The sequence below is a fragment of the Sus scrofa genome, chromosome 6 (assembly GCF_000003025.6).
Source record: "Sus scrofa isolate TJ Tabasco breed Duroc chromosome 6, Sscrofa11.1, whole genome shotgun sequence".
NCBI lineage: Eukaryota > Metazoa > Chordata > Mammalia > Artiodactyla > Suidae > Sus > Sus scrofa.
The window spans coordinates 160,982,685-161,008,142 of record NC_010448.4 but is presented as its reverse complement, the minus strand read 5'-3'; the positions used below and the strand labels follow the sequence as shown (position 1 = coordinate 161,008,142).

The 25,458-nt window shown below is 36.5% G+C and overlaps 1 long non-coding RNA gene across 1 annotated transcript in view; it reads left to right on the top strand.

The window, feature by feature from the left end:
* C6H1orf185 overlaps positions 1–22,593 on the top strand; it is a 113,448-nt gene extending 90,855 nt beyond the window's left edge. Inside the window, exons 6-7 of the long non-coding RNA XR_002345416.1 lie at positions 20,551–20,587; positions 21,756–22,593. This is a non-coding gene — a long non-coding RNA (chromosome 6 C1orf185 homolog). The remainder of the gene's footprint in view (positions 1–20,550; positions 20,588–21,755) is intronic.

The window sequence follows — 25,458 nt, the reverse complement described above, 5'->3', positions numbered from 1 at the left end:
TTTATAAGAAACTACTATGGAGTTCCCGTCGTGGCGCAGTGGTTAACAAATCTGACTAGGAACCATGAGATTTCAGGTTCGATCCCTGGCCTTGCTCAGTGGGTTAAGGATCCGGCGTTGCCGTGAGCTGTGGTGTAGGTTGCAGAGGCGGCTCGGATCCAGCGTTGCTGTGACTCTGGTGTAGGCTGGTGGCTGCAGCTCCGATTCAACCCCTAACCTGGGAACCTCCATATGCTGTAGGAGTGGCCCTGGAAAAAAAAAGGCAAAAAGACAAAAAAAGAAAAAAGAAAAGAAAACTGCTTATAATTTATTTCCCTCTTATCAACAATAAGTGAGTGTTCTAGTTGCTCCACATCCTTGTCAGCATTTCATGTTACAAGTGTTTTTTATTTTAGCCATTCTAATGTGTGTGAAGTGACATTTCAATATGCTTTTAATTTACATTTTTCTGATAACTAATGATGTTGAGCACCTTTTCATGCTTTGCTTGGCCAGTTTGTAAATTCTTTTAATTTTTAAAAAATCTTTAAATTTTAAAAATTTATTTATTTATTTTTTTGGCTATGGCTGTGGCATGTGGAAGTTCCCAGGCCAGGGATCAAACCCAGTCCTCAGCAGTGACAAAACTGAATCCTTAACCTCTAGGTCACCTGGGAATTCTATGTGCCTAATATTTTTGTGGCCTACTTGCTCAAGTTTTTGCTCATTTTTAAAATTGAGTTATTGGTTTTGTTTTGTTTGTTTTTTAAATAAATGACATGTAGGAGTTATTGATACAATTTGGATATCAGTCTATTGTAAGATATATATATTGTGAATGATTTTTTCCAGACTGTGGCTTGTCTGTTAATTTTTATAATGGTATCAGTTTGTAGGCAGAAAGTTTTAATGTTTATAAAGACCAGTCTATGGTTTTTTTCTTTTAAAAGAAACTTTAAAAGAAATGTGTATCCTATGTAACAAATATTTATCTTCCTAATTTTGTAAAGATACTCTAGGAGTTTCCGTCATGGCTCAGTGGTTAACAAATCCGACTAGGAACCACGAGGTTGTGGGTTCAACCCCTGGCCTTGCTCAGTGGGTTAAGGAGCCTGCATTGCCATGAGCTGTGGTGTAGGTTGCAGACGCAGCTCGGATCCTGTGTTGCTGTGGCTGTGGCGTAAGCCGGTGGCTACAGCTCCAATTAGATCCCTAGCCTGGGAATGTCCATATGCTGAAGGAGCAGCCCTAGAAAAAGGCAAAAAGACAAAAAAGAAAAAAAAAAGAAAAGATATTCTATATTTTCTTTTATATTTGCTATATGATATTGGGTTTTATGTTTAGGTCTGTGAGGTAATAAAGGTCAAGGTTCATTACTTTCCATGATGATATCCAGTTGCTCCAGAAAATTTTGTAAAAGAGACTTTCTTTCCCCATTGAACTAATTAGTCACTTAGAAAAATCAATCTACTGTACATGTGGTTGGTTTATTTGTTGAATTCTGTACTCTTTTTAGTGAACTATTTGTCCTTAAATAATGCTACACTGTCTTAATTACTGTAGCCTTATAGTTAAGGAAGCATGTATGGTGTAAGTCCTCCAGCTTTATTCTTCTTTGTTCAAGAATATTTTGGCTATTCTAGATGCTTTATTTTTCCATATAATTTATTATTTATTTATTTAATTTTTGATTTTTAGGGCTGTAGCCATGGCATATGGATGTTCCCAAGCAAGGGGATGGAATCAGAGCAACCGCTGTCATCCTATAATAGCTCACAGCAACGCTGGATCCCCAACCCACTGAGTGAGGTCGGGGATTGAACCTCTGCCCTCGTGGATACTAGTCAGATCCGATTCTCCTGTGCCATAACCAGAATGCCTCAGTATAATTTAGAAAGCAGCTTATTTAGTTCTTCTAAAAGGCCTGCTTGGATTTGTATTGGACTGGCATTGAATCTATAAGTCATTTTAGGGAGAAGGGATATCTTAACAATGATTCTTCCAATCTATGAGGATAATATTACTCTACTTTTATTGACTTCTTTAATTTATTTGTGTTCTTTTTTATGGCATTCTCTTATTTTATTGGGAAAAAAGAAATTACACTACATACCATGGTTTGTTCTTAATGAATTCATATTGGAACCTAGTATTTACTTCATTCTTTTCTGTATATAGTATTCTTTTTTTTCCCACTGTACAGCATGGGGATCAAGTTATCCTTACATGTATACACTTTTCCCCCTACCCTTTATTCTGTTGCAATATGAGAATATAGACATAGTTCTCAATGCTACTCAGCAGGATCTCCTTGTAAATCTATTCTAAGTTGTATCTGATAACCCCAAGCTCCCAATCCCTCCCACTCCCATCTGGCAGCCACACGTCTATTCTCCAAGTCCATGATTTTCTTTTCTGAGGAGATGTTCATTTGTGCTGGATATTAGATTCCAGTTATAAGTGATATCATATGGTATTTGTCTTTGTCTTTCTGGCTCATTTCACTCAGTATGAGATTCTCTAGTTCCATCCATGTTGCTGCAAATGGCATTATGTCATTCTTTTTTATGGCTGAGTAGTATTCCATTGTGTATATATACCACATCTTCCGAATCCAATCCTCTGTCGATGGACATTTGGGTTGTTCCCATGTCCTGGCTATTGTGAATAGTGCTACAGTGAACATGCGGGTGCATGTGTCTCTTTTAAGTAGAGTTTTGTCCGGATATATGCCCAAGAGTGGGATTGTGGGGTCATATGGAAGTTCTATGTATAGATTTCTAAGGTATCTCCAAACTGTTCTCCATAGTGGCTGTACCAGTTTACATTCCCACCAACAGTGCAGGAGGGTTCCCTTTTCTCCACAGCCCCTCCAGCACTTGTTATTTGTCGACTTCTTAATGATGGCCATTCTGACTGGTGTGAGGTGGTATCTCATGGTAGTTTTGATTTGCATTTCTCTTATGATCAGTGATGTTGAGCATTTTCTCATGTGTTTGCTGGCCATCTGTACATCTTCCTCGGAGAACAGTCTATTCGGGTCTTTTGCCCATTTTTTCCATTGATTGATTGGCTTTTTTGCTGTTGGGTTGTATAAGTTGCTTATATATTCTAGAGATTAAGCCCTTGTCTGTTGCATGGTTTGAAACTATTTTCTCCCATTCTGTAAGTTGTCTTTTTGTTTTCTTTTGGGTTTCCTTTGCTGTGCAAAAGCTTTTCAGTTTGATGAGGTCCCATGGGTTTATTTCTGCTCTTATTTCTATTGCTTTGGGAGACTGACCTGAGAAAATATTCATGATGTTGATGTCAGAGAGTGTTTTGCCTATGTTCTCTCCCAGGAGTTTGATGGTGTCCTGTCTTATATTTAAGTCTTTCAGCCATTTTGAGTTTATTTTTGTGCATGGTGTGAGGGTGTGTTCTAATTTTATTGCTTTGCATGCAGCTAAGTGTTCTTTTAGTTTAGTTCATGGTTTTCAGTATAGAAGTCCTTCACATTTGTTTTATATTTATTTATAGGTATTTTAATGCTATGGTTAAATAGTATTGATTTAAAATTTTTATTTCCTGGTTGTTTGTTGTTAGTAAATATAAATACAATGGATTTATTTTACATTATTATGAATTACAGATCAAAAAGTTACCAAAAATTTACAAATATGCCCTGTATACCCATCACTCACGTCACTCAATAATATATTTCATAAGTATAGTTTATGAAAAGTACACTTTATACTTTGTTATAAATATACATTATCAAAACCAGAAAATTTAGACTATAAATGTTACTCAAAGTTTACCAGTTTTTTCATGTACTCACTTGTTGTTGTCCCTGTACATAATTCTGTGACATCATATGTGCAGATTTGCATGACCACTGCCACAATCAACATACAGAATTGTTCCATCACCATAAAGGATCTCCCTCATGTTCACTCCCTTCCTCCTTTTCCCTAACCCCTAGAAACCACTGACCTGTTCTCCATCGCTATAATTTCATCATTTCTGGAATGTTATGTAAATCGAATCATATAGCATGTGGCCTTTTGAGATTGGCTTTTCTTCACTAGGCATAATACCCTTGAGATTGCTCCAAATCACTGCATGTATCAGTAGTTTTTTAACTTTTTTATTGCTGAGTAGTATAATATCATGTGGATATACCACAATTTGTTTAACCCTTCATCAATTGAGGAATGTTTGGGTTGTTTCCAATTACAGGCTATTACAAATGATACCATGAACATTTGTGTATGAGCTTTTCTATAAATGTTAGTTTTAATTTCTCTAGAATAAATGCCCAGAAATGCAGTTAGTGGGTTTTGTGGCATGTTTAATTTTTAAAGAAACTACCAGATTAATTTCCAGATTGTACTATATTACATACCCACCAGTAATTTATAAGAGAATCATGTTTCCACATCCTCATTACTATTTGGTCTTAGCAGTATTTTAAATTTTAGCCATTCAAAATATGTTTACTAATTTAATTTGCATTTCTTTAATAGGTAGTGATGTTGAACAGCTTTTCATATTTGCCATTGATATAACTTCTTTGGTAAAGAGTCTGTTCAAGTCTTTTATGCATTTTCTAAGTGGATTATCTTTCTATGTAATTTAGAGTGTTATTTGTATATTCTCTATACAAATCTTTCTGTCAGACATATGATTTACAAATATTTTCTCCCATTTGATGACTTGTGCTTTCATCCTCTCAATAGACAGTTTTGCAAAGTATACGTTTTTAATTTTGGTAAAGACCAGTTTATCCATTTCTCCTTTTTGGATCATGCTTTTAGTGTCATGTCCAAGAACTCTTAACCTAACCCAAGGTCACAAGGATTTGCTTCTACGTTCTTTTCTAAAAGTTTCTTAGTTTTAGGTTGTTTTATGTATACTAGCTTTATTGAGTTATGATTCACAAACCATGCAATTTGCCCTTTTAAAGTATATAATTCAGTGCGTTTTTTCTTTAGGTATTCACAGAGTTGTAGAACCATTTTCATAATCACTTTACAACACTTGTATCACTTCCAAAAGAAACCCAATACCCTTAGCAACCACTGCCCTCCGTTTTTCCACAACCCTCCAAGCCAAGACAACCACTAATCTACTTTCTGTATCTATAGATTTGTCTATTCTTGACATTTCTTTTTTTTAATGTTTTTTTTTTATTTTCCCACTGTACAGCAAGGGGATCAAGTTATCCTTACATGTATACATTACATTTACATTTTTTCCCCACCCTTTGTTCTGTTGCAACATGAGTATCTAGACAAAGTTCTCAATGCTACTCAGCAGGATCTCCTTGTAAATCTATTCTAAGTTGTATCTGATAACCTCAAGCTCCCAATCCCTCCCACTCCCTCCCTCTCCCATCAGGCAGCCACACGTCTTTTCTCCAAATCCATGATTTTCTTTTCTGTGGAGATGTTCATTTGTGCTGGATATCAGATTCCAGTTATAAGTGATATCATATGGTGTTTTGTCTTTGTCTTTCTGGCTCATTTCACTCAGTATGAGATTCTCTAGTTCCATCCATGTTGCTGCAAATGGCATTACGTCGTTCTTTTTTATGGCCGAGTAGTATTCCATTTGTATATATACCACATCTTCCGGATCCAATCCTCTGTTGATGGACATTTGGGTTGTTTCCATGTCCTGGCTATTGTGAACAGTGCTGCAGTGAACATGCAGGTGCATGTGTCTCTTTTAAGTAGAGTTTTGGACATTACTTTTTCCCCAAAGATTTTCTTTATTTTTTTTTCTAAAAGTTTTGTAGTTTTGCATTTTATATGTAAATCCATGATTCATTTTTTTTTTCATTTTTTAAAAAAGTTTTGTTGAAGTATAGTTGATTTACAATGTTATGGTAATTTCTGCTGTACAACAAAGTGATTCATTTATACGTATACACACATCCATTCTTTCTCATATTCTTTTCCCATATCGATTATCACAGAATATTAGGTAGAGTTCCCCATATTATACAGCAGGTCCCCGTTGGCCAGTCATTCCATATAACACAGTGTGCATATACCAGTAGAAATATACAACGTATGGTCTCTTGAATCTTCCACCTTTCATTTAGCATAATGTATTCAGGGTCCATCTGTGTTACTTCATTTATCAGTAACATTGTTTTATTTTTCTATGGCTGAAAATATTCCATTGAATTGATATATAACGTTTTGTTTATACATTTATTGGCTGAAGGGCATTTGGGTTGTTTCCACTTCTTTTATTCCTTTTGAGGGATGCACCTGCAGCATTTGGAAGTTCCCAGGCTAGGGGTCGAATTTGAGCTGCACCTGTCAACCTACACCACAGCTGCAGCAACTCCAGCTCCTATCCGCATCTGCAACCACAGCTCATGGCAACACTGGATCCTTAACCCACTGAATGAGGCCAGGGATTGAACCTGTGTCCTCATGGATACTAGTTGGCTTCTTAACCCACTGTTCCACAATTGGAACTCCTCCATTTCTTGACTGTTATGAATAATGGTGCTATGAACATTCATATATACAAGTTTTTGCGTGTATATAATGTTTTCATTTCTCTTGAGTATATACATAGGAATGGAAAAGCTTTGTCTTATGGGAACTCTATGTTTAGTCTTTGGACAACTGCCAGACTGTTTTCCAAAGTGCCTGTACCATTTTATAACCCCAAAGGCAGTGTATGAAGGTTCTAATATGTCATATCCTCGTTAACATTTATTTCCTGTCTTTTCTTTATTATCGTTATTTTAGTGGGCATCAAGTTTTATCTCACCATGTTTTGAGTTGCATTTCATTAAAGCCTAATGATGTTGAAAACCATTTAATGTGCACATTGGATATTTGTATATCTTCTTTAGAGAAATATCTATTCAGAAGCTTTGTCCGTTTTTTTTTTTTTCCATTTGGGTTATTGAGTTTTGTTTCTTTTGGGGTTTTTTTGTTTGTTTGTTTGTTTGTTTGTTTTTCTTTTTACGGCTGCACTTGTGGCATGTGGAGCTTCCCAGGCTAGGGGTCGAATCAGAGCTACAGCTGCTGGCCTACGCCCCAGCCCCAGCAATGCAGGATGCAAAATGTGTGCTACCTATATCACAGCTCACGGCAGTGCCAGATCCTTAACCCACTGAGCGAGGCCAACAGTCAAACCTGGAACTTCATGATTCCTAGTCAATTTTGTTTCTGCTGCACCACATGGGGATTTCAGGTTGTAAGAGTTTTTTATATACTCTCAATACAAATTCTATATCAGATGTATGATTTGTAAAAATTTTCTCCCATTTTATGAGTTGTCTTTTCACTTTCTTATGGTGGTGTTTGAAGAATGAAAGTTTTTAATTTTCAAAAGTCCAATTTATCCATTTTTTGTTGTTGTTGCTTGTATCTTTGGTGTCATAGCTATAATCATTCCCTAAACTGAAGTTGTCAAGATTTATGCCTATGCACATGAAAAGATGCTTGACATCACTAATTATTAGAGAAATGCAAATCAAAACTATAGTGAGGTTCTACCTCACACCAGTCAGAATGGCCAGCATTAAAAAGTCTACAGAGTTCCTGCTATGGTATATAGTGAGTTAAGAATCCAGCTGCAGCAGCTTGGGTTACTGCAGAGGCACAGGTTCAATCCCTGGCCCAGCACAGTGGGTTAAAGGATCTGGCATTGCTACAGCTGTGGCATAGGTCACAGCCGTAGTTCATATTCAGTCCCTGGCCCAGGACCTTCCATATGCTGAGGGTGTAGTCATAAGAAAAAAAAAAAGTCTACAAATAACAAATGCTGGAGAAGGTGTGGAGAAACAGCAACCGTCCTACACTGTTGATGGAAATGTAAGTTGGTGCAGCCACTATGTAAAATAGCATGGGGATTCTTAAAAAAAAAAAAAAAAAAAAAAAAAGAGTTGCTCTGTGATCCAGCAGTCCCTCTGCTGGGCATATATCCAGCAAAACCAGAGTTCAAAAAGATACATGCACACATATGTTCAGAACAGCACTATTTACAATAGCCAAGACATGGAAACAACCTAAATGATGTCCATCAACAGATAAATGGATAAAGAACATGTGGTGTATATACCCTGTGGTGAAAGCTGCAACATTAATCTTAACTTTAGAAAACGCTTTCTCAAGCTAGGAATTATAGCAGTGTTACTTAAAATTAAAATGAGCTTGAGCCTATCTGCCGTAGCTCAGTTATAGAAAGGCAAGTCAATTATTTCTGTTGTAAAAGATTTCCAGTTTCTAGGAGTCATAGTTTCTCTCACGCTAAGACTTTTCTGAGGTAAATCCTTTTGTTGTTTTGTTGATAACTTTGATAACCTTAAGAGTGTAAGTTTTTGAGGAATCCCAACGTTAAGACTCAACCATTTTCAGCATTATTGATTGAATATATCAGTTTATATTATGTGCTAAATTACTGTGCTGTGGACTTCCCTTGTGGCACAGAGTTGAGGATTCACTGTTGTCACTGCAGTGGCTCAAGTCACAGCTGTGGCATGGGTTCGATCCCTGCCCTGGGAACTTCCACATGCCATGGGTGTGACCAGAAATAAATAAATTACTATGCCATGTGCTGTTTTATTGTTTTGGGGAAAAACCTGTGTACACACACACACATACACACACACACACACACACAAGAATACTGCTCAGCCATAAAAAAGAATGCAATAATAGCATTTGCAGCAACATGGATGGACCTACAAATTATCTTATTAAGTAAGTCAGAAAGAGAAAGACAAATATCATATGATAGCACTTACATGCAGAATCTGAAATATGGCATAAATGAACCAATTATGAAACAGAAACAGACTCACAGACGTAGAGAATAGACTGTGGTTGCCAAAAGGGGAGAGGAGAAGGAGAGATGGAGAAAATATGAAAAAGAATATATATTGCATATATTAAATATATATAACTGAATCACTTTGCTGTACATAAGAAATTAACATTGTAAATCAACTATATTTGAATAAAAATAAATTTAAAATTTTTATCCTTGGAGAAGATGATGGAGAAGTAGGACATGAAGCTCTCCTACTCCCACAAATACATCGAAAAAATACCACATGTAGAACAATTTGCACAGAAAATTTGCTGAATGCTGACAAAAGACCTCAGAATTCTGAGAGTGCTAGAAAATCTTCATGAAACTGAGTAGGACAAAAGAAAAATGGAAAAGAGAGAGAAAAAGAGAAAGGAAGCAGGATGGGACCTACACCCCTAGGAGGGAGCTGGAAAGAATAAAAGCTCCTACTCACTGGGAAGTACCCCTACCAGCAAGATCTGCTGGAACAGAGGAAGAACTTTAGAGTCTTTGAGGAGAATACAGCATTTGGTTTGAAGCAATTAAAACAGAAAGAGTTCTCCACAGTCAGTGCTACTGCCCTGCACTTCCCCACTGTCCACTGGAATGGCAGGGGTTAGAAACTGAAACTTGGGCTTTGGAGATCAGACTCAAGAGAGCTAGGGTTGACCGTAGGGGAAAAAACTGGAGTTGGCTGTGCAGAAACAGCCTAGAGGGACTAGAGTCTAAGGTGATTACATTTGAGGGTGTAAGCTGAGAAAACCCAGATGGGCTTGGAGGCCAGGTACCATTGTTTGGAGGTGCTAGAGGGAAGGGTTGGGATCCACCACTACAACCTTGTTCCCTGCATGCGCTCTAAGGCAGTAGGACACCACCTGCTCCAGCTCCAGGATCCATAGCCTGAGAAGCTGCTGCCTAGCAACAACTCGGGGGCAGCCCCCACCCTTGGGAATACAGAGACCATTTCCACAAGCTGCCTAGCAAAGGGAGGGTCCATGGGAAGAGCATCCAACCCTGAGGCTACAGAGAACAGTCCTGAAAGCCTCCCTGGCAAAGGGAGGGACAGCAAGAGCAGCTGATGACATTGTAGCCTGCAGGAAATGATCCTGATGGCTGCCTGGAAGTGGGAGGGGTCATGGAGCTGCTGCAACCCCCCACCTCCACGACAAGAGCAGTCCCATAAACTGTGAACCACTGCCTCCCTCATGGACCCCATCCCTCACAGCTATCTGGCTCAAGGAGAGGTAGTGTGATACTCCTGCTCCCATCACATGCTCTGGATAAATGTGAGGCACCACCACATGTACTGGGCACCAGCTTCTGCATCTACACACCTACTCTCAAGGAGACAATAAACATAGAAAGTTAGACAATGTGAGATGACAAAAAAATAGCTTTCAGACAAAGATGAAAACACACAAAAGCCATTAAATGAAGAGGAGATAGGCAATCTACCTGAAAAAGAATTCAGAGTGATAATAGTAAAGATGATCAAAGATATCAGAAAAATATTGGAGGCATAGATTGAGAGGTTACAAGAAATGTATAACAAAGAGCTAGAAGATTTGAAGAATAAGCACACTAAGATGAATAGCACAATATCTAAAATTAAAAATACATTAGAAGGAATCAATAGCAGGATAATGGAGGTAGAAGAACAAGTGAGTGAGGTGGAAGACAGTGGTGAAATCACTGCCACAGAAAAGAATAAAGAAAAAATAAAAGAATCAATAGTCTAGGAGTCCTCTGGGACAACATTAAACATAAAAATTTTCACATCATAGGGGTTCCAGAGGAGAAAAGAGGACCAGAGGAAATATTTGAAGAGATTATAGCTGAAAACTTCCCTAATATGGAAAAGGAAGCACTCACTAAAGTCGAGGAAGCACAGAGAATACCATACAGGATAAACACAAGGAAAAATAGCAAGAAACATACTCATCAAACTGAAAAAAAGTTCTAGCCACAAGGGGAAGGCAATAAATAACATACAAGGAAACTCCTCATAAGAATAACAGCTGATTTTTCGGCAGAAATTCTGCAAGCTAGAATAATGGCAAGATATATTTAAGGTGATGAAGGGGAGGAACATTAGAACCAAGCATGTTCTAACCAGCAAGGATCTCACTCAGATTTGATGGATGGAGTTCCCGTCATGGCTCAGTGATTGACAAACGCAACTAGCATCCATGAGCATGCAGGTTTGATCCCTGGCCTCACTCCGTAGGTTAAGGATCTGGCATTGCCCTGAGCTGTGGTGTAGGTCACAGACGGGGCTCATATCCTGTGTTGCTGTGGCTGTGGTGTAGGCTGGCAGCTACAGCTCCGATTCAACCCCTAGCCTGGGAACCTCCATATGCCGTGTGTGTGGGGGGGTGGTCCTAAAAAAACCAAAAGACAAAAAAAAAAAAAAAAGATTTGATGGAGAGATTGGAGAGATCAAAAACTTTTCAGACGAGTATAAGCTAAGAGAATTCAGGACCTCCAAACTAGGTTTACAACAGCTACTAAAGGAACTTCTCTAGACAGAAAAGAAAAGGCCACAATTAGAAACAAGAAAATTACAAATGAGGCATTCCCATTGTGGCTAAGTGGTAACTAACCCAACTAGTATCCATGAAGATGTGGGTTCAATCCCTGGCACCACTCAGTGGGTTAACACTATAGCATTGCTGTGAGCTGTGGTGTAGGTCATAGATCTGGCATTGCCATGGTTGTGGCATTAGGCCAGCGGCTACAGCTCAGATTTGACTTCTAGCCTGGGAACCTCTGTATGCCACAGGTGTGGCCCTAAAAATACCAAAAAAAAAAAAAGTAAGAAATCACCCTTTGACACATATATCAAAACTAGCAAGCATGAGAAGAGAACAAATGCAGAACATTGAAAATGCACTTGAAGTTAAGAGATCAACTAAAACAATTCTGTACATATTCAGATTACTATATAAAATCTTGTGATAGAACATGTCGGAAGATAATATAAAAAAGAATGTATATGTATGTACTGAGTCACTTTGCTTTATAGCAGAAATTGACAGAACATTGTAAATCAACTGTAATAAAAAAACTTTTTTAATCTAATAAGAACCAAAAACCAAAAAACTGCATTAGACAGACCATAAAAAAAGAGAAAACCAAATACAACACTAAATATAGTCAACACATCAAGAAAGAGAACAAAAGCAGCAAAGAAAAAAGATCTAGGAGTTCCCGTCGTGGCTCAGTAGTTAATGAATCTGGCTAGGAACGATGAGGTTGCGGGTTCGATCCCTGCCCTTGCTCAGTGGGTTAATGATCTGGCGTTGCTGTGAGCTGTGGTGTAGGTCGCAGACGTGGCTCGGATCCTGTGTTGCTGTGGCTCTGGCGTGGGCTGGCAGCTATAGCTCCGATTCGACCCCTAGCCTGGGAACCTCCATATGCCGTGAGAGAGGCCCAAGAAATAGCAAAAAGACAAAAAAAAAAAAAAGAAAAAGAAAAAAGATCTAAAATAAATCCAAAACATTAAGAAATTGGCAATAAGTACATATATATCCATAATTACAGTGAACGTAAATGGATTAAACGCTGCAACCAAAAAACATAGACTGGCCTAATGGGTACAAAACAAGACCCATATATATGTTGATTATAAGAAAGGGGAAGGAAGAAGGTATTACACGCAAATGGAAATCAAAGGAAAGCTGGAGTAGCAATACTCTTATCGGGCAAAATAGACTTTAAAATAAAGGTCACAAGAGACAAAGACACTACATGATGGTCAAACGGGCAATCCAAGAAGAAGATATGACAATTGTATATACACATACACCCTACATAGGAACACCACAATATATAAGGCAACTGCTAACAGCCATAAAAGGAGAAATCAGCAGTAATTTAGTAATAGTGGGGGACTTTAACGCTCCACTTATCTCAATGAACATATCATCCAGACGGAAAATTGAAAAAGGAACATAGGCCTTAAATGACATGCTAGGCTGGATAGACTTAATTGATATTTACAGAACATTCCATTCCAAAGCAGCAGAATATACATTCAACTCAAGTGCATGCAACATTCTCCAGGATAGATCACTTCTTGGGCCACAGATCAAACCTCGGTAAATTTTTAAAAATTGAAATTATATCAGGCATTTTCTCCAACCACAACGCTATGAGACTAGAAATCAGCTACAAGAAGTAAATAGCAAAACCCCCAGAAACTCCTGGAAACTAAACAATATGCTACTAAACAACCAGTGGAACAGTGAAGAAATAAAAAGGGAAATTGAAAGATATTAGGAGAAAATGACATTGAACATAACAAAATCCCAAATCTATAGAATATAGCAAAGGCAGTTCTGAGAGGGAAGTCTAGAGCAATGTAAGCTTATTTCAGTAAACAAGAAAAATCTCAAATATCCTAACCTTACACCTAAACAACTAAAAGGGGAAGAACAGACACTGCCCAAAATTAGTAGAAGGAAAGAAATCATAAAGATCAGAGCATAAATAAAAGAGACCAAGAAAACAATAGAGAAGATCAATGAGACCAAAAATTGGTTCCTCAAAAATATAAAAAATAAAAAAATAAATGTTTAGCTAGACTCATCAAGAAAAAAAAAGGTTTTAAATAAAATTAGAAATGAAAAAGCAGAACTGTCACTATAGAAGTACAAAGGATCATAAGTGACTACTATAAGCAAATATATGTTAATAAAATGGACAGCCTAGAAGAAATGGACAGATTCTTACAAAAATACACTCTTTCAAGACTGAACCAGGATGAAACAAAATATGAATAGACTAATCACAAGTACTGAAATTGAAACTGTGATTGCAAAACTTCCAAAAAACAAGTCCGGGACCTAATGGCTTCACAGGCAAATTCTGTCAAACATTCATGGAAGAGTTAACTCCTTTTGAAACTCTTCCAGTATTTGCAGAGGAAGGGAACACTCCCAAACTCAAACTGGACAGCTGGAAATCTACATGTAAAATAAAGAAATTAGAACATTCTCTAACACCATACACAAAAATTAACTCAAAATGGATTAAAGACCTAAATGTAAGGCCAGATACTATAAAACTCCTAGGGGAAAACACTGGCAGAACATTCTTTGACATAAATTGCAGCAATATTTTGTTTGATCCACCTCCAAGAATAATGACAATAAAGACAGAAATAAACCAGTGGGACCTAATTAATCTCAAAAGCTTTTGCACAGCAAAAGAAACCATAAACAAAAAAATGAAAAGACAACACACAGAATGGGAGAAAATCTTGGCAAACTATGCACCCGATAAAGGCTTAATCTCCAAAATGTAGAAAACAACTCATACAACTCAACAACGGCAAAAAAAAACCCCGAACAACCCAATCAAAAAATGGGCATGCAGCTAGAGATTCTCATAGAAAGTGAAGTCAGAAAGAGAAAGATAAATATCATATGATATCACTTATGTGGAATCTAAAATACGGCACAAACATACCTATCTACAGAACAGAAACATTCATAAACATGGAAAACAGACTTCTTGTTGCCAAGGGGGAAGGAGGAGGGAGTGGGGTGGACTGGGAATTTGGGGTTAGTAGATGCAAACTATTAACGTTTAGAATGGATAAGCAATGAGATCCTACTCTACAGCACAGGGAGTTATATCCACTCTTGGAATAGACCATGATGGAAGATAATATGAGAAAAAGAATGTATATGTCTTTGTAAACACACACACACACACACACACACACACACACACACACACACACACACACACACACACACACATGACTGGGTCACTATGCTCTACAGCAGAAACTGGCACAACATTGTAAATCAACTACACTTTAATTAAATATAAAAATGGACCACTGTGGAAAACAGTATGGAGATGCCTCAGAAAAGACAAGAATTACCATTTGATCCAGCAATCCCACTCCTGGGCACCTATCCAGAGAAAAACATGACTTGAAAAGAAACATGTACTCCAGTGTTCATTGCAGCACTATATACAATAGCCAATAGCCAAGACATGGAAACAACCTAAATGTCCGTTGACAGAGGAGTGATCAAGAAGATGTGGTACATATACACAACGGAATATTACTCAGCCATTAAAAGGAATGAAATATCAGCATCTGCAGCAACATGGATGAACCTAGAAATTATCATGCTAAGTGAGGTCAATCAGACAATGAGACACCAACATCAAATGCTATCACTTACATGTGGAATCTGAAAAAAGGACAGATTGAACTTCTTTGCAGAACAGATACTGACTCACAGACTTTGAAAAACTTACGGTTTCCAAATGAGACAGTTTGGGGGGTGGAGGATGCACTGAGGGTTTGGATGGAAATGCTATAAAATTTGGTTTGATGATTGTTGTACAACTATAAATGTAATAAAATTAATTTAAAAAAATGGGAGTTTCTGTTGTGGCTCAGCAGTAACGAAACTGATTAGTAACCATGAGGACCCAGGTTTGATCCCTGGCCTTCAGTGGGTTAAGGGTCTGGCATTACTGTGAGCTGTGGTGTAGATTGCAGACATGGCTCTGATCTGGTGTTGCTGTGGCTGTGGCATAGGCCAGAAGCTGCAGCTCCAATTCAACCCCTAGCCTGGGAACTTATATTTGCCATGGGTGTGGCCCTAAAAAGATAAATAATAGAACTACCATATGACCCAGCAATCCCACTCTTGGGCACATATCTGGACAAAACTTTCCTTGAAAAAGATACATGCACTCATATGCTCATTGCAGCACTATTCACAATAGCCAAGACACGGAAACAACCTCAATATCCCATCGACAGATGAATGGATTAGGAAAATGTGGTATATATACGCAATGGAATACTACTCAGCCATAAAAAAGAACGAGGTAATGCCATTTGCAGCAATGTGGATGGAACTAGAGACTCTCATACTAAGTAAGTCAGAAAGAGACAAATAACATGATCTCACATATCTGAAATATATGGCACAAATAAAGCTTTCCACAGATATAAATAAATAAATAAATAAGTATGCATATGTTTTATTCTGTTTAATAGTTTTAGCTCTTATATATAAATGGTCCATTTTGAGCTAGTTTTTTTTTTAATATGGTTTGTGGTATGGGTCCAGCTTCATATATTTGTGTATATGTCTAGTTGTCCCAACACCATTTGTTGAAAAGACTGTTCTTTTCCCATCAAATTGTCTTATCACCCTTATCAAAAATCAAGTGATTGTAAATAAGAGCATTTGTTCGTGGAATTTCAGTTCTCTTCTGTTGATCTACATATCCATCCTTATACCAATACCACTCTCTCAATACTGTAGTTTGTAGTAAGTTTTGATATTAGGAAAGTTCTCCACTTTTTTTTTCAAGATTGTTTTGGATATTACCATTTTACTTTGCATGTTCCTACCTTTGATCCATTTTTAGTTATTTTTTTACGGTTTAAATCAAATTTGTTTTGGGGGTATTGATGTCTAATTGTTCCAGCATTATTTATTAAAAAGACTATACTCTTCCATTGAATTTCTTTTGCAGCTTTTGTCAAAAAATCTGTTCAGCATATATATGAGTCTCTTTCTGGATTCTGCTTCTCTTCTTTCATTGACCTATGTGTCTATCTCTGCCACACTCTGGCTATATAGTAAAGTATAAAATTAAACAGCATAATTTCTCTAATTTCATTCTTTTTCAACATTGTTTTATGTTTTCCTCTTCTTGTGAGTGTCTATAAATTTTAAAGTAAACTTATCTCTAGCTAGAAATAATCTTGTTGAGATCATTATGAGAATAACAACTGTAGATTAGTTTGTAGTGAATTGCCATCTTTATTACAATTGACCTGTGTTCTGTGATCTTTATAAATAAATGTATTTATTCTAGGAGTTTTTTTGAGGACCGCAAAAGGTTTCTTCATACACAATTATGTCATCTGTGAAAAATGTCAGTTTTATATCTTTTCCAATCTTTATGCTTTTATTTTATTTTTTCATCTTATTATATCTGGTAAGACTTCCAGTATAATGATAAATACAGGTAGTGAGAGCAGCTACCCTTTTATATTATGATCTTGAGAGAATACATCAACTCTTCATCATTAAATAGGAGGTTAGCTTTAGGATTTTAATAGCATATTGTCAGATTGAGGACATTCCCTTCATTTCTAGTTTATTGAGAGGTTTTTCTGGTTGTTTTTTAGTTTGTTTTGCCACAAAGTTTTACTGAATTTTGCTTTTTCTGCGTCTTTTGAAATTGTTCACGAGGGTTTTTTCTTTTATTTTCTTAATATGAATTACATGAATTTCAAGTGTTAAACCAACCATATATTCCTGGAATAAACTCCACTGGATTCGATTTAATAGTATATTTTAATTTTTGCATCTATGTTGAGGGATATTATTTTGTAATTTTCTTATCTTGTAATATTTTATTAGGTTTCAATATCACAGTAATTCTGGTCACAAAGCAGTTGAGAGATGTTTCCTGTTCTTCTACATTCTGAAAAAATTTTGTGTTGTAGAATTCTTCAAGAGAATATTTTTTCCTGTGAATTTAGCCCTTTTAATAAATATGTGACTATTTAAATGTTCTACTTTGTATGCTTTAGAAGTCTTTTTCAGTGAATTTATCCATTTTATCTAGTTGTTAAATTTATTAGCAGAAAGTTTTAAATCGTTTCCTCTTATTATCTTTCTAAAATCTATAGAATCTTAGTGGTGGCACTCTTTTTATTCCTGATTATATTTCTGTTTTCTAAATCAGTCTTGCCTGGAGTTTTACATTTTATCATTCTTAGATTTTTATTCTTTTATAGTATAAACATTTAATATTTAAATTTTCCCCTAAGCACTTTTGTTGCATCCCACAACTTTAATGTTTTGTTTTCATAATTATTTAGTTTAAAATAGCTTAAAATGTTCTTTATTTGTCCTTGAATGATACTGACATTTTTGAAGAATATAAGCCAATTTTTTTGTTGTTGTTGTTACTATTTCTTGGGCCGCACCCGCGGCATGTGGAGGTTCCCAGGCTAGGGGTCGAATCGGAGCTGGAGCCACCGGCCTACGCCAGAGCCACAGCAACGCGGGATCTGAGCCGCATCTGCAACCTAACACCACAGCTCACAGCAACGCCGGATCGTTAACCCACTGAGCAAGGGCAGGGACCGAACCCGCAACCTCATGGTTCCTAGTCGGATTCGTTAACCACTGCGCCACGACGGGAACTCCATAAGCCAATTATTTTATAAATCATAGAATGTTCCTAATGTGGCTTTTCCTTATGGCAGATTTAGTTTATCACATCTGAAAGCATGCACTGTACATCTGCTCTTTACTACTGATTTTATTTGTTCACACAATCAAGGTGATGTCTGTTCTTCCCTCACTGTATTATTTCTGTTTGTACTCTTGCAATTAATAAACGATCTGTGTGATAACACTTTGAAAACATTTAAATATCCTTCTCTCATCAAACTCTACTTACTATCTATATATTGTTGCTTGATCTAATCTTTACAAAACTGTAACAAAATGAAGATTTTCTTTTTTTTTCTTTCTTTCTTCTTCTTCTTTTTTTTTTTTTTCAGGGCATACGGAGGTTGCCAGGCTTGGGTTCCAATCGGAGCTACAGCTGCCGGCCTACACCCCGGCCACAGCAATGCAGGATCCCAGCCACATCTGTGACCTACACCATAGCTCACACCGCCAGATCCTTAACCCACTGAGAGAGGCCAGGGATTGAACCCATAACCTCGTGGTTCCTAGTTGGATTCGTTTCCACTGTGCCACAATGGGAACTCCAAAATGAGGATTTTCTAATTCTACCAATCTCATCCATATTTGACATTTGGCTTTCTACTGTAAGGAAGAAACTTTCCCTCCTTCCTCATTTTATTTATTTATTATCAATATAGATTCAATGATTTCTATTTTATTCAGCAGATTATAATCCATTACTATCATTATTTTGATGCTCAAAATTTCCTAAATTTAACCAGTGATCCACTTGTTCAATATTATTCCTCTGTCTTTTTATGTCCCCATCATTTTTTGAGTCCTTATTTCTGATACTATAGCATCTTTTCTGAAAGAATACTCATTGTATTACTATCTATGTATAACATATTTAACTATTTCCTTACTCTTAGAATTTTAAATTGTAGATTTAAAAAATGCTAAACAGTGTTAGGATGATGAACATTCTGGTAGCTGAATATTTACACAAACCCAAAATTATTTACCTGGCATAATAAATTTCTAAAAGTGCAGAGTTCCTGTTGTGTAACTGCAGAAATGAATCTGACTAGTGTCCATGAGGATGCAGGTTCAATCCATGGCCTTGCTCAGTGGATCGGGGATCCAGTGTTGCCATGATCTGTGGTGTAGGTCGCAGGTGCAGATCCTGCATTGCTGTGGCTGTGGTGTAGGCCAGTAGCTGTAGCTCTGATTTGACCCCTAGCCTGGGAACCTCCATATGCCGCACATGTGGCCCTAAAAGAAGGGCAAAAAAATAAAATAAAATAAAATAATAAATTTCTGAAAGTGGATTTGTTAAATTGCCCTCCAGAAAAATTTTACGTATTTATATGTAGCAATATGTAAGAATGCCCATTTTGTCATTCCCTTCGTTGCCTAGAGTTTTAATCAATCTGTGGCCCTCAGACCAACAATATCAGCATCACCTGGGAGCCAAGGTGAGTTAGAAATGCAGAATTTCAGACCCTACCACAGACCTACTGAGTTAGAATCTACATTTTAACAAGTTCCCCCAGGTAAAACATAGATAAACACACATGAAAATCTGAGAAGCAATGTTCTGTTTATTCAGGAGTCACAAATTCAATTGGTCCTAAGTCCAGGCAAGGTGAATCAAGGAGCCTATACTGGCATTTATATTAATAAAAGGTGAAAATGACTGAAAAGTAAAGTAGGTTGTGTGAACGTGCTTATGTGTTATCCTACATATATGAACACCTTATGTATATTTCTATCCTAACAAGCCTTTTGGACTACTAGGACAATGAAGATCAGCATAGTGTGCTAACACTGTTCCCCCAGAACATAGAAGACAGTCTTATTACTTCTCCAGCTTCATCTTCACTCACGGCATACCAAACACGCCGTGCACTAGCCCATTGTTTATCTAGTGATCTAAGGAAAAGCTGAACTGAATCAGAACCACTTGTGGAGTGTGTTACAAAGCAGACTCCTACACCCCACTGAATCAGCATTTAATAAGCACACCAGGTGATTCTGATGCCCTGGGTTTGAGAGCAGCTACACCACTGTGCTACCCAGAACACATCTGGAATGTATTGTTTGATCAAATATTTTATTTGCTTCAAAAGAATAGCTGCATTTTTATAAAAGCCTTCAGCCAGAATTCACTTTGTTGTTGTTGTTAGTTAATAGAATAAGTAAGTCTAGGAATTATAATCACTTTTTTAAGCCCTCTCTAGTTCTAACCAAGAGACTTAAGTTAGTGAGGATGGAGAGAAATAATCCTGTTGAACTTTATTTCACCCTTTCATTCCCTATCCTGGAGACTGCCTTCTTGAACCAATTCACATTCTTCTCAGATGATAGCTCAACACATTTTCTTTCCTGTAAATATATTTTGGTGAAATAAATTTATATCATGGGAAAAAACAGGATTCTATCAAAAATTCAGTATGATGTTAAAAATGTATTGTTATTCTTATATAGGTATATATCAAATATATGAAAGAAATTGTTTTAAAACTATTCATTTTTAAAACATAAATAACATTTTTTTGTGTAGGAGGAGCAAAGAAGAAAGGAAACAGCACGTATAAAAGGTATTTTTCTCAATTTATTAAAAGAAATCATAATCAGCTTCTAGCAATTCATATCTTAAAGAATCAAGAGACTATCCTAAATGTTATCTAAATATTTTTTAAAACCATAAAAAAATTCAAGGGAAACTTTGATTTATTGGTATATGAATGGGCATTTTTTTAAGAAAATGAACCTTGCAGTGTCCTATCAAGTTAAAATGTGAACTATTAATTTTTTTTTCATATGTATACCCAGAGATATCATAGTCAATGCCATGTAGTAATGATGGAGACTCAAAAGACATACATGAGGGTTTTGTAACCTTTGCATATTGACCTATTACCTCAAAATATTACCCTCCTACATAATTGTAGAAATGCCAAATATAAAATGTAACAAAGTATTTTAGACAACTTTAAAATAAATGTTATATAGTAATATAAAAAAATAATATGTAAAATATTATAAAAATATTTTATAATGTATAAATGTGATATTTTCCAAAACTTAACATTTTTTATTTACCAACTGTGGAGCATAAATAATGTAATGAGAGAAGCTGAGACTTAGGGTAACACAGTTCTATATTGAGGTCCACTTCGTATCTGATTTTGGTGGGTCAGATCTCTAAGTCTCAGTCTTAGCTTTTGTGAAGTGGAGCTAATAACTACCTCAAAGAATAACTGAGAGGATAAATGAGATCTGGAAGTATATCGAACTGCTCTGTAAATTGTAAGGCACAATGTTGGTCATTACTTGGTATAAAGTGAACTCAGGCCCTTTCCATTGTGGATCAAACATTTTGTAATCTACCTGCTTAAGAAGGCATTATTTTAAAATATAGTTTTGAAAAATAAGATAATATTTAGCTATTTAAGAACCTACCCACCATTTCTGATTTTAAGGGACATTCCAGAACTGAGATTTCTAGCCTGTTTAGAATTTTCTCCTATTAAAACAAGTTGACTTTATTTAGAATAGACTTTTATACTCTTGATTATCATGAAAATGTTTCTGATTCCCAGTTACATGTACAGATGATGATAGTAACTCAGAATTTTCACTCTAGCATCATCATGTTCATTAAAACCATTAACAGAGTTTGAATTTTAAAAAGTAACATTATTCTTATAATTAAGATTTTGCTTGTGAATATGTAATATTCATAGTAAATCTAATTTTTTACAGCAATTAAAGATCACTCTAAAGATGAATTCTGCCTTGCAACAAAAAAGGTCATTTGTGATCCCTCAGAGACTAGCTCGGCAACAAATCCCAGCAGTGTTACCTTAAGCTTATCAACATTGCCATCTGATTCTTATTACAGCCAAAGTATAGAAGTAGCTGATGACTGGTTTTCTGATGATCCTCTAGCAAAAAAGAGTCCTCCAGTGCCTTTTCTCGGGGAGCCTCTAATGGAAAAAGTATTTTCATACTTATCAACCATTCCACTAGAAGAATGTACTGGAAATGTACTAAATATGACACTTTATGATGATCAGAAAGATGGCAGCATTAAGGAAATATTTACACGAAGAAATACAGAGGTTGAAATACAAAACCTTCAACATAATATTGAATGACTTTTTTCTTTTGAAACTTTGTGTACTCTGAAATCATGTAAAGTTAAAACTGAATTACCAACTTCCGAGTCTCTTAACATGCCCATACTAATATTGCTTTTCTTGTTCTTTATGATAGAGTGGTTCTACTTACCTTGCCGATTATTTCTAGAAATGAAATTATAAGAACTAGAGCAATATCAAAGGACATAGTAAATAATACAAATGTATTTCAACACATAGAAGAAATAATTTAAGAAATCTTCAGCACAAATACATTTTTAGTAAAACATTCACAGCATTTCTTTATACTTTAGATATTTTTAGTTTTATTTCAATGTGGGTAAGGCTGGGTAGAATACTTCCATCACCGCTGCTGAATTTTAAATAAATCACCATTTAAATCTTTATCTATCTATCTATCTATCTATCTATCTATCTATCTATCTATCTATCTATCTATTTGGGCTACAGGTGCAGCATATAGAAGTTCCCACGCTAGGGGTTGAATCAGAGCTACAGCCACCAGCCTACTCCACAGCAACTCAGGATCCGAACTGTATCTGTGACCTATACCACAGCTCACAGCAGTGCTGGATTCTTAACTCACTGAGTGAGGCCAGGGATCGAACCCACATCCTCATGGATACTAGTTGGTTTTGTTTCCACTGAGCAACAACAGGAATTCCACCATTTAAATCTTTTTATGTCATGATTTTTTTTCTTTTCTTTTTATTTTTTTTATATAATGATTTTAATTTTTTTTCCATTACAGCTGGTTTAGTGTTCTGTCAATTTTCTACTATACAGCATGGCGACCCAGTTACACATACATGTATACATGTCATGATTTTTGTAAGCAGTATAATTTTGCACCTCTAGGGGACCCTGGAACACTGTGAAGAATCCAGAAAATAATTTTCTTTCTTTTTTTTTTTTTTCTTAGAAATCCTTAAGGGGGCAGGCACGCTGCAATTAATAGCAAAACCTCTACGCTGTATTGTCACTGCTGCAGTCTGGGTTGCTGCTGTAGTGCTTATTGGAGCCTTGGCCCAGAAACTTACACATGGTGTATATATGTGCTATAGGGCTGCCATGTCCAACCTTGTGGTTTAGGAAGAAAAAAACAGCAAATCTGCAGTGAGAGAGAGCAGTGAAATATTTACAAAGTGAAGAAAAGATATAAGAGGTCAGGAGAATGTGATTCTTGGCTTTCTCACAGTGCTACATTCCCTTATTCCATGAATCCTGCTCTTGCTTAGTAAGGCACACTTGTATCCTAACTATAAATTCCCTTTTTGGCTTGAGCTAAGAAGATTTGACTTCTTTTACTGGCCATCATTCTCAAGGCCTGTTTTTAACTTTTTTCCTTAGCTTTGGTAAAGTATCCTTGTAATTTTTAAATTATGCTTTCTGTATAAAACAAGAATTTGTTTCTTGTGCTATAACTGAGGCATCCTAACCAAATTCGTAGTCATTATAAATGAGAAGAGATCTTCACACTTAAAGTAATTTTTACACTGTAGTGATATAATAAATTGATAATTTTCACAACCTAATACATTTACTTGTTTATTAAAATGTTACTTTGTATCATAGGTATATTTGTTGTTCTCTTTGAAAAGCCTAATGAGTATTACATGTGAAATTACAAGTCTAAAATAATCTTATTTTCAAGAACTGTGAAGGATTTTTCACCATCTGTACCAGCTGACAAGTTAACTTGCAACAGTTTCATGTCTCTTAGGTCAGTGACAAAGGACAGTTTATTATTCATAGCAATAGCAATAGCAGAGTATCTTCATTTTTGCATCATTTCCTGATCCTAGTTCTTACAGGGCAGTGAGAAGAGGCCCAAATAACACCCACCTGGTGGACTGCATAACAGGAAAGTGACTCTGAGTTTGGGGAACCAAGTATTTTATAATGGGCAGTAAGCATGCCTACCCTTTACACCATAGGAAGCCACAATATATTTCAGGACTATTTGCTTAAAAAGAGTTTGGCATTCTGTGTCTCTGCTTACAAGCATGAAGAAATACAAGAGATCCATAATTAACATTGCCATACAATATTGGTTACAGTTTTTTTTTAATCATAAATACCTGGAAACTAACTCAAGTGTGCTTAGGAAAAATTACACTATTCGTAAATAGATTTCAAATAATGGGTAAGCAACTAAATACAGGAAGCATAAGATTGTAACTGGGCCTCAGAAGCAGATAGAACAGGCTCAAAATCCATCAGGACTTTCTCCTTTTCATACTAGTCAAGTTTTGATGAGGGAAAATGAATCACTATCACATATGAGAAAGGGATTTATTATAGGAATTATATCTTAGGTAGTTGTAGGAGAAGCTGGGGAAATGAAGGTTTAGGAGAGAAGTTGGAGAATCAGAGGAGTCATCAGTCAGATAATCCAAGAATCCACCTTGTCCAACTGCCACAATGAGACTGAGGAGGAAAGGCTTCTGGGAATGTCTATAGGAAGCTGTACCTGGGTAGCAACTGCCTTGACAGTATTCTGCCAAGCATCTGCTGGTAACCCGGGGACCACTGTTTGTCAACAGGGTCAGCAATTAGGAGTAAAATCTGGCCATTTGGAAGAAGAACCAGAAACATGGCAGAGGAGAGTGAGGACAATTTGGACCCACTATTCTCTCTGCTGTTACCACATCTAAGCATGATGACCTTCACAGAGTAATGGCTTTGCTAATTCTGCCTTCCAAATATTACACAAATTCCTCTCTTGGCCAACTTTAACCCAGAATCATACGGGGAAAAAAATACTGGGAAACAGAATTCTAGCTTAATGAGTTAACAGAGTACAAACCACTTTGAGTCCACTCATCATCATCAATTTGGCATTTATTAACACAGCTGTATTTAAAACTTCTGTTTAAAAAATATCAATCATGTTCCTTGATGCTAGATCCCTTCTATAACAAGCAGTGCACCAAAACTCTCCCCAGTGGAGGATTCAAACCCCACATGTCACTTTATCCATCTTTGTGTGAAGTTCCTCATCTAGAGAGAGAGAGATCTCCACTGACATTCTGTAAACTAAATAGTGAAATATAAAGTTAGCCACTGTTCACATGTGCTAGATAGTAAGAGAATGAGATAAGGAAAGGAAAGAAAAAGAACTGGCATATATATTCATTTCAAAGTCAGATTGAGGGAGGGGATTAAGATGGCAGAACAGAAGGACTGGAGCTCAACTTCTTTCCTAAAAAAAAACAAAATTTACAACCAAATGCTGAGCAATCTTCAACCAAATGCACTGGAAACTTTCAAAAAGATATCCTACCCCAAAAGACAAAGAGGAG